The sequence below is a fragment of the Notothenia rossii genome (assembly GCF_949606895.1).
Source record: "Notothenia rossii genome assembly, chromosome: 1".
NCBI classification, from domain to species: domain Eukaryota; kingdom Metazoa; phylum Chordata; class Actinopteri; order Perciformes; family Nototheniidae; genus Notothenia; species Notothenia rossii.
The window spans coordinates 71,493,891-71,503,510 of record NC_136912.1 but is presented as its reverse complement, the minus strand read 5'-3'; positions in this window follow the sequence as shown (position 1 = coordinate 71,503,510).

Genomic DNA, 9,620 nt, shown 5'->3' with positions numbered 1-9,620 from the left:
GCGGAACGTTTCTCACTGGATGAGTTTCAGGGGTACCGATTATACTGGAGCACCAACTAAGGTCCATGACTTCAGACAACAACAAACGACAGTGAACAATAGTCAAACATGAACGAAGAAGCTGATGAGAACGCTTTGGTTGGCCCCGTGGATGGGACATTTTGTTTTAAAAAACGGACGGATGGAAGCCTCGATAAGAGCACGGTTGTTTGCAAATTATGCAAAAAGGAATTCACATATCACCGCAGCACATCAAGCCTCAAGCATCACCTCAATGCAAAACATATAGCAGCTAGCCTGGAAGCTAGCCTGGAAGCTAGCGTGGACGTTAGCCCGACTCCGAGTACAAGGACCCACACCCAATTCGCATTGATCAAACAGTGGCCTATGCAACAGAGAGATTTTATTTTTCATCAGGATATTGGAAGAATAGGAGGGATTGAGGTCAATCACTGGCACTTTTTTATTTTATTTTAAATGGTACACTTTATGTTGAACTATTTATAACGTTGTTGGTGCAACTGGCACTTTATGTTGAACTGTTTATTGTTTTGGCCAAGGTTATTGAGAGAGTTGGACTGAAATTGATTAGATTTTTTAAATCAACTGTTGGTAAATCAACAAAGTCTGTTATGGCCTCTGAAGCATCAGAGAGATGTTTTCTAATAGTCAGGGTTTCCAATGTTCTGAATGTACTTGAAAGTATTGTGTTTTACTTAAAAAAACAAAGTGTTATAGTTTACAGAAGTTCTACCTACCTATAGGCTACCTGAATCTCTGAAATGTACTATATTCCTAAATATGCTATTGCTACACTTTATGGCAAAAATTGCACTTTTCTGTTGGTCTTGGTTAAGTACCACCTTGATAAAAATAAACAATGTTTTGTTGCTTAAGCTTATGTATTCAGTCATTATTCAATGGTATACTAAAATACATGTGAAAAAAATTGCTTCTCACTGTTCTCAGGTCAAATATTTATGTGTGATGAAAAATGCAATTAATTTCGATTAATTAATTACAAAGCCTCTAATTAATTAGATTACTTTTTTTAATCGAGTCCCGGCCCTAATTATAACAGATAATAACAAAATGTAAAAAAAAATATTTACAACATTCGAAATAGGAACCAAAAGCCAACAGGCTCAGTGACCAGAAACCGGCAAAACATGCCACAATCTTAATAAATATTGCCTAATTTGCAAGTGTATGAAATATACAGAAATGCAAAGAAAGGGGAAGCGTTAAACTCTAAACAGCATGCTACACAATCCCAAAAATCTGACATACATATTTACAAGAGATTTACTGGTGAACAGGAATCGTAAAATAGAAGACGATGTACTTTCCAAAAGCATGGACTCTTGCCAAAATAGTCAAGCTTAAAAATGTCCAGGTTCTGCTTAACTCATGTTACAAATTGCTGTACGAGGAAATGAGCAGAGCCTCTGCTAAAACGCAGCTAGCCAGGGCAGTGGACAGACGCAACGTGGAGAGGAGGGTTCGGGTGGAGAGAGAGAGAGAGAGAGAGAGAGAGAGAGAGAGAGAGAGAGAGAGAGAGAGAGAGAGAGAGAGAGAGATTAGGCACATTTCCATTATTAATACAAATCCAGAAACGATCAATTGAATATTGGCTACATCTAAAAGAAAGTGACCCCCACTCCTACCACCACAAAGCCCTGCAGCATCAAGAGATGAACGCGCATCTAACCCACGGGACCGCGCCGCCCGGCACGTTCATCTTACGTGTTCAGCATGCAGCACTGCAGCACTACATGCGTTTATCTTTACCCATGGATTCACAATAAGAACGGACCCATATCGTCTTACTGCCATCCCACGGAGCTGTAATAATGGATATATTGCACATGTTTGCTGTAATTCATCATTTGTAAAATATCATACTACATGGGCTGTATGATTAAATCTTGTACCGTAAATGTTGTATTAACTAAAGTTAATATTACCGAAGTTAGATTAACGTCCCTGTAGCTTTTTATTGCACTAAGAAGCTTATTGCACTGTATGTATATATATATATATATATATATATACAGTGCAATAACTCTTTCATGGTCAATGAAGATCTGTTGGTTGGATATCACTAGATCCTGTTACAGCGTAATATAAGTACATAACGATTGATGTGTACATTAGCATAATTACTAGCTAGCCGCTAACTGGCGTAACTGCCGCCTCGTTAATATAAAATCCATCATAATAACAAGCCAGTACCATGCTGTCATGAACGTGCGGTGCTGTTATGTGTACGCAAATTGACGTGCTTGAAGAAGAAGAAGCCGATTCGGAGCTGTCCGACTTCAGGCTAGCTTTTTGATCGGCTATTCTCGTCTACTTTCGAGGCGAGCCGCAACGCGTCTCAAACAAGCCACTATCCGGTGAATATTGCGTGTGGACGGAAGCTTTTTTGCGATTGCGTTTGCGTTAATCCTATGAATTTTGCCGTATGCGTCCTCGTGGGGCCGGGGCCTAAGTCTCTCCAATAATAAATTCCCAACCTAATGTCTTTTACCTCTGTGATTTATTTGAAAGTATTAATGAGAATGTGTCTTTCAAATTCAAAGACGTGGAAAAAAATGTCCCTCAGTGCCCTCAATGATTTGAATGGATCCAAGTGGGACCGTCTGTATATTAAGTTAAAAAGAAGGCAGATCAGCAGACATCTTGAGAGGAAGGTAAAAATACCCTGTCATTTAAACAAAGCATTTGAAAACATGCGAACGCAAAAATCAAAGACTAAACCTCCACAGACAAAACTACGGTGGCCGGTAGGGGTGAGCGGATCGATCCCAAAATATCAATACTTCCGATATCCCGTTACGTTTCAAAATATCGATACTAGAGCCAATAGGATCGATACTTTTATACTTTTTTTCCCTTTCTCCACTTAAATGAACTTTCTTTCCTCCCGATTTCCATCGCTCTTGTTCGTTCTCTCTATGTATGGTCAGACATCAATCTGTTCCACGTAGCGCCCCCCTAGAGGCCTGTAGTTACGTTTCAAAATATCGATACTAGAGCCAATAGGATCGATACTTTTATACTTTTTTTCCCGTCTCCTCTACTCATCAATTTCTTCAAAAAACTATGTGCAGACGAACACAAGTATATGCTCTTTTCTTCTCTCTCCACTACTGTCCTCCTCTCCTGGAGGCTCGCGCACGCGCAGCGCGCTCCCTGCCTGAACGCCGATTATCAAACTGACTGACAGCAGCCAGCAGGGCAGGACAGCAGCAGCCAGCGACTCGCGAGTGCAACACACACACGCGCATGATGGCTGAGAGAAAGAGCAGCGTTGTGTGGAGCAATTTCACAATTGGCAATTCAAACTTAGCGAACTGTGATGTGTGGAAGAAGACAGTTCGCTACTCTGGCAACTTTGTATTGTTATTTTTCATGTTTGCACTTTAAATTTGCAAAAGTAAAACGTTTATTTGTCAATAAAAACTGTCCTGTCTTTATTCATGAAAATGAATTCAGATTTAGTCTATTTATGATGCTTGTTTCAGCTCAAAAATCATGTCATGCAGCTCTCCCCTATATGAAAGTACATAAGACGCTTTTCATTAAAAAAAGTATCGATATCGGTATCGGCAATACTGGCCAGTGCATGACATTAAGGATTTTGGGAGATGGCCCTAGGGGCCATCTAAGCTAATTTACAGATGGCCCTGAGCCCAATAGAGATTGCCCTGAAAAATGCGCGTGGACGAAATGACGCACGAAGGGTTTGGGGGGCCTCCCCCTAGAACATTTAGATTTTTGCAGGTCTTAGATACTGTCTGGTGCATTCTATAGACTGAATTATAAGATGAACCACCACAATATTACAATTTGAATTGTATTCTTCATTTCACTTGTTTGTGTTTGCTCTCTTGCATGTCCTGCATAGCTATAATAAATACTTAAGTTGTTGGTCAAGACACTTTCCATCTGTTGAAGGCAAATGCCTTCCCAGATGTAAAAAAGTAGAAAACATTAAATTCAGTTATATCTGCCAAAACAAACATTATTTACGCTATTATGGCCCCTGTTAAAAATGTTTGTAATGTTATCTACTGTAAGTTGGTCGAAGGAATGCCTCCTCATCCAGAAGCTATGGCGACGTCAGAGTTCCCGTTAGCAAGCAAATCTAAATCTCTTTGGTCAAAATGTCCGGTCAAAATAATTTCCCTTTAGCGCAATACCGCTTCAGTTGCGCCAGTTATGTGACAGACAAGAAGAGTATGTGACAGACAAGAGTAGTCAATTCTAATGTGTAACACTTAATGTGGAGAAAGAGATGTGCTGTATGGGTTGATTGTGCGTTGATCTGTTGCTAATGCCTCGGGGTTCCGGTGGGCATGTAAACAAATGCATAATGCTGCGCTATACTTTGTGGCCTCACCCAGTTGCATAGCGACACTTATTGTTTAGGTCACGGTGTCTTTTAATAAGCAGCTAGTCATATAATTAGCTAAAACTAGCTGGATCTGATCGATATGGCCATAAACGCGAGTGAAGTCTAATCTGACGGGAGAGAGAGATCAGCTGCTGCTGACGAGTCGACACGCAGCTCTGCATGATCACATGCAGCGGTGAGCGGAACAAAACACACACTTCAGGTTAGAATATCACACGTAGCTATTTTAATTACCTCTCAACCTACCTAAACTAGTTATAGATATGTTTAGTTTTACTGTCGGGTCACTCATTACTGGATCCGCGAGCTGCATGATACTGGTATAATAGATTGCCCGATCGGGCAACCAGCAGGTGAGGCTTCATGGCCCGAGCTAAATACTAGATGGCCCCGGGCCATCGGGCAGTCCTTAATGTCGAGCCCTGCTGGCCCTGAAATACTTGCTGTAGGATTAAACGCAATCGCAAAAAAGCTTCCGTCCACACGCAATATTCACCGGATAGTGGCTTGTTTGAGACGCGTTGCAGCTCGCCTCGAAAGTAGACGAGAATAGCCGATCAAAAAGCTAGCCTGAAGTCGGACAGCTCCGAATCGGCTTCTTCTTCTTCTTCTTCTTCTTCTTCTTCTTCTTCTTCTTCTTCTTCTTCTTCTTCTTCTTCTTCGCCTTCTTTTTCTTCTCTCGGTTTTTTGGCGGATTGCAAACAACTTTAAGGTGCCACCACCTCCGGAGTCGGCTTGACTCGGTTTGCATTTATAAATGCACACGTGTTTAATCGTTAATGTCAGATATGTACTAAGTAAATACATTTGCTCCTGCTCAAGATTAGATTCAACTTTATTGTTATTGCACGTATTACAGGTACTGAGACAACGAAATGCAGTTTATTTTTATTTTAATGTGTTTTGGGATTTGTACGTGCTTTGGACTTTGCATATCGTTTTGGTATTTGCGGCGTTTTTTTGTTGCGTTTGTTTTCGGGGTTTGTGCGTTGTACTTAGTTTGCATAATTTCTGTAAATGCAGTGTTTCTCTGTTGTATTTGTTTTCAGGGTTTGTTTGTTTTTCATTTCATTATTTGCAGGTGTTTCCTGCTTATGTATGCGTTTTGGGCCGTTGTGCAGCGTTTGCACCTGCCGGCCACTAGGGGTGGGCGATACCACAAAATCTGGATTCGATCCGATACCAAGTATTTCAGGGGCAGTATCGCCGATACCGATATCGATACCGATACTTTTTTTAATGAAAAGCGTCTTATGTACTTTCATATTGGGGAGAGCTGCATGACATGATTTTTGAGCTGAAAGCATCATAAATAGTCTAAATCTGAATTCATTTTCATGAATAAAGACAGGACAGTTTTTATAGACAAATAAACGTTTTACTTTTGCAAATTTAAAGTGCAAACATGAAAAATAACAATACAAAGTTGCCAGAGTAGCGAACTGTCTTCTTGTACACATCACAGTTCGCTAAGTTTTAATTGCCAGTTGTGAAATTGCTCCACACAACGCTGCTCTTTCTCTCAGCCATCATGCGCGTGTGTGTGTTGCACTCGCGAGTCGCTGGCTGCTGCTGTCCTGCCCTGCTGGCTGCTGTCATTCAGCTTGATAATCGCGGTTCAGGCAGGGAGCGCGCTGCGCGTGCGCGAGCCTCCAGGAGAGGAGGACAGTAGTGGAGAGAGAAGAAAAGAGCATATACTTGTGTTCGTCTGCACATAGTTTTTTGAAGAAATTGATGAGTAGAGGAGACGGGAAAAAAAAGTATAAAAGTATCGATCCTATTGGCTCTAGTATCGATATTTTGAAACGTAACTACAGGCCTCTAGGGGGGCGCTACGTGGAACAGATTGATGTCTGACCATACATAGAGAGAACGAACAAGAGCGATGGAAATCGGGAGGAAAGAAAGTTCATTTAAGTGGAGAAAGATATAAGAAGGTAAGTTTTGTTTTTATACATAGAGCGTCATATTTATATAGCTAGCGTTAGCGTGCCTAACTACTACACCAGCTGAGGAGAGGAGAGCTTCACGTGAAAAGAAGATAAAGTGAGGGAAGGATATTGTTAAAAGAGATGACAAATTGAGTGCAGGAAAATAACACGGGCCATAGTGAGTACCGCGGAAAAAGGACATTTAAATTCTTAGCGGTTTGTTTATATGTATGTATTTGTCTATACAGTAGATGTTGCAACTATACAGAGCTTTAGCAATTGCCTGTAACTATGGTCATGCTAATAAAGCTATTGAATTGAGAGAGAGAAAGAGAAGTGACAACATGTGAAGAGGGACAAAGTAATGACAGGATAGTAGTGTGCATTAGACATGCTCAAGAACAAATATAGAGAAGACATTCAAGGAGAGAGACAAAACACAGATTCAACGGTAAACATGATGTATCTTTCTATTTATTTAGCTAACCACTATTTAGACTATGTGTTTTTGATTGACTTGATTAAATGGATTTACTACATCAATGTATTTATTTTCAGGCTGCCATGTTTTGTCCTTTCTGTGGCCAACATCTGAGGACAGTTCAAGTGTTCTGTGGCTCCTTTGGCAAAAATGTACAGTTTTTGGCAGAAGTTGAACACAACAGTAAGTTCACTTTTTTTTTATTGTATCTGTTTCAAATGCAAGAAATAAGGATTTAACACACTACTCTGTTTAGAATACTAATTGGCAGATGCATACACTAGTTATCAACATGAAGGACACATGTTTTCATTGTCTGTTTATGTGAAATATGTAGAAGCCATCATTAAATGGTAGACCAATGCATTAAATACACAAAAAAGCTTATATTATACATTCATAATTGTGTATTAGTTCTATCTTTATAGAGAACATTATACATTTAGAATCAGATTTTCAGACAGTGAGCGGCTGGGAAAGTCACATCGCCATGGGGCACAAACAGTTGCTGACGTGATGTTTCCTTCATTCTCAGGCATTCCATAAGGAGGGTCAGGAACTCACGCTTGGGACCACCAGTGTCCACTCAATCCTCAGTGTGTACCTCATCATCAGTGAACTTAACTGACATCGAATGAGAGGGGTCGAAGGAGGCACCTTTGAAGCCGCGGATTGCTCCATCCCACACATTTGCTCTATTCATATTGAACCTGCTGCAAGATGTATTTGTTATTTTTGCAGAGAGTTCTGCAACAATGTCCTCCACAGTCAGGTATTCTGTGTTGGGAAAGACAAAGTGATGTATTTTAATATTAAATGATGAAGCTAGTAATAAGATTTACAGTAGAAAAATTAAGTGGTAATAGTAACAATTAATACGTTTGCTCCATTTTGTCTTCTGGCTCAGACTGGCTATCAATAATGATAAGTGCATACCCATTTGTGTAGTTGCTGCAGTGAGAAGACAGTTGAATAATTATTTTCAAATACATAATATATGCATGACAGTCATATTTACAAAAGGATGTCGATCCTCTTCCTGTTTTTTTTCAATACATTAGGTTTTAAACTGACAACAGCACTTTTGTCATACTCCTGCACAATCCTTGTAAACATTTGAAATGGATGCAAGAAACAATATCTGATCTTTGAAAAATATTTGAGGGTGTTTTTTGTATCGTCTTCACTAAGATGTCAGATATTGTGGGTGTCATTTTGGAAATGTATGAAAGTATAATTGTTCTGCTTCCTGGCAATGTTACCCACTGTGATTGGAGGGTATACAAACAAACACATGTACAAATAAAGATACACACCAAACAACTGTGTCACGATGCAACTGTCAACCTCGTTTACCTATAGAAGTGGTTCTGACCCGGGGCAGACTGGACCTCTTCCTGGAATGGGGTTGGTTCTCCATCCTATTTTTACCCAGGAAATAAGTGCACAAAAAGGTATTTCTTGATTTCATGTTCACAAATTCAAACCTACATGGTATAATTACACTTTTAATTAGTCTTACCCGATCAGACGCTGGTTGTGGGTGCCTGCGAGGTCTGATAAAGTAAACAACAAATATATTCAAAGTACTGTACTGTTAAAACATTCTGCTTCTTTTGGCACAAAATAATGTGTTGACAATGTTTTATTTTACCCTGGCAAACTGTTGTCCATTCGTGGAGTGCTCACTTTTGGAACATTTGGAATGTCCCACACCTGCATACAAACAAATGACTGACTGAAATAAAATAAATTCACTTTAATTAAGAATAGATGCCACGATAAATCCAAACTGACCAAGGTACATTATATTGTTGACCGTCCTTTAACTCTCACATTAGGATTTACATTGGGGCACAATAAAGCAACTCCTCTCTGCACCTATAATATATCTATATGATGTCAAGAGTTACATTTAGGTGCACAGTGCTGTCTCTTGACTTGCAAACTCTTTTACCAAACAGGCTAACGCTAGCTGGGTAAATATGACGCTCTTTGTATCAAAACAAAACGTACCTTCTTATATATCAACTTTTTCCACTTCGATCAACTTTGTTTCCTCCTGCTTCAATTTTCATCACTCTCGTTCGTTCTCTCTATGTCTGGTCAGACATCAATCTGTTCCACGTAGCGCGCCCCCTAGAGGCCTGGAGCACTTCCGGAATGTTTTTTTTTTGTATGTGTTTGGGATTTGTATGTGCTTTGGACTTTGCATATCGTTTTGGTATTTGCAGCGTTTTTTTGTTGCGTTTTTTTGGGGTTCGTGTGTTGTATTTAGCTTGCATCATTTCTATAAATGCAGAATTTTTTGGTTGCATTTGTTTTCAGGATTTGTTTGTTTTTCATTTCAGGATTTGAAGCTCAGGGCTCGACATTAAGGACTGCCCGATGGCCCGAGGCCATCTAGTATTTAGCTCGGGCAATGAAGCCTCACCTGCTGGTTGCCCGATCGGGCAATCTATTATGCCAATATAATGCAGCTCGCGGATCCAGTAATGAGTGACCCGACAGTAAAACTAAACATATTTATAACTAGTTACGGTAGTTTGAGAGGCAATTAAAATAGCTACGTGTGATATTCTAACCTGAAGTGTGTGTTTTGTCCGCTCACCGCTGCATGTGACCATACGGAGCTGCGTGTCGACTCGTCAGCAGCAGCTGATCTCTCTCTCCCGTCAGTTTAGACTTCACTCGCGTTTATGTCCATATCGATCAGATCTAGCTAGTTCTAGCTAATGATAGGACTACCAGCTTATTAAAAGACACCTAAACAATTAGTGTCGCT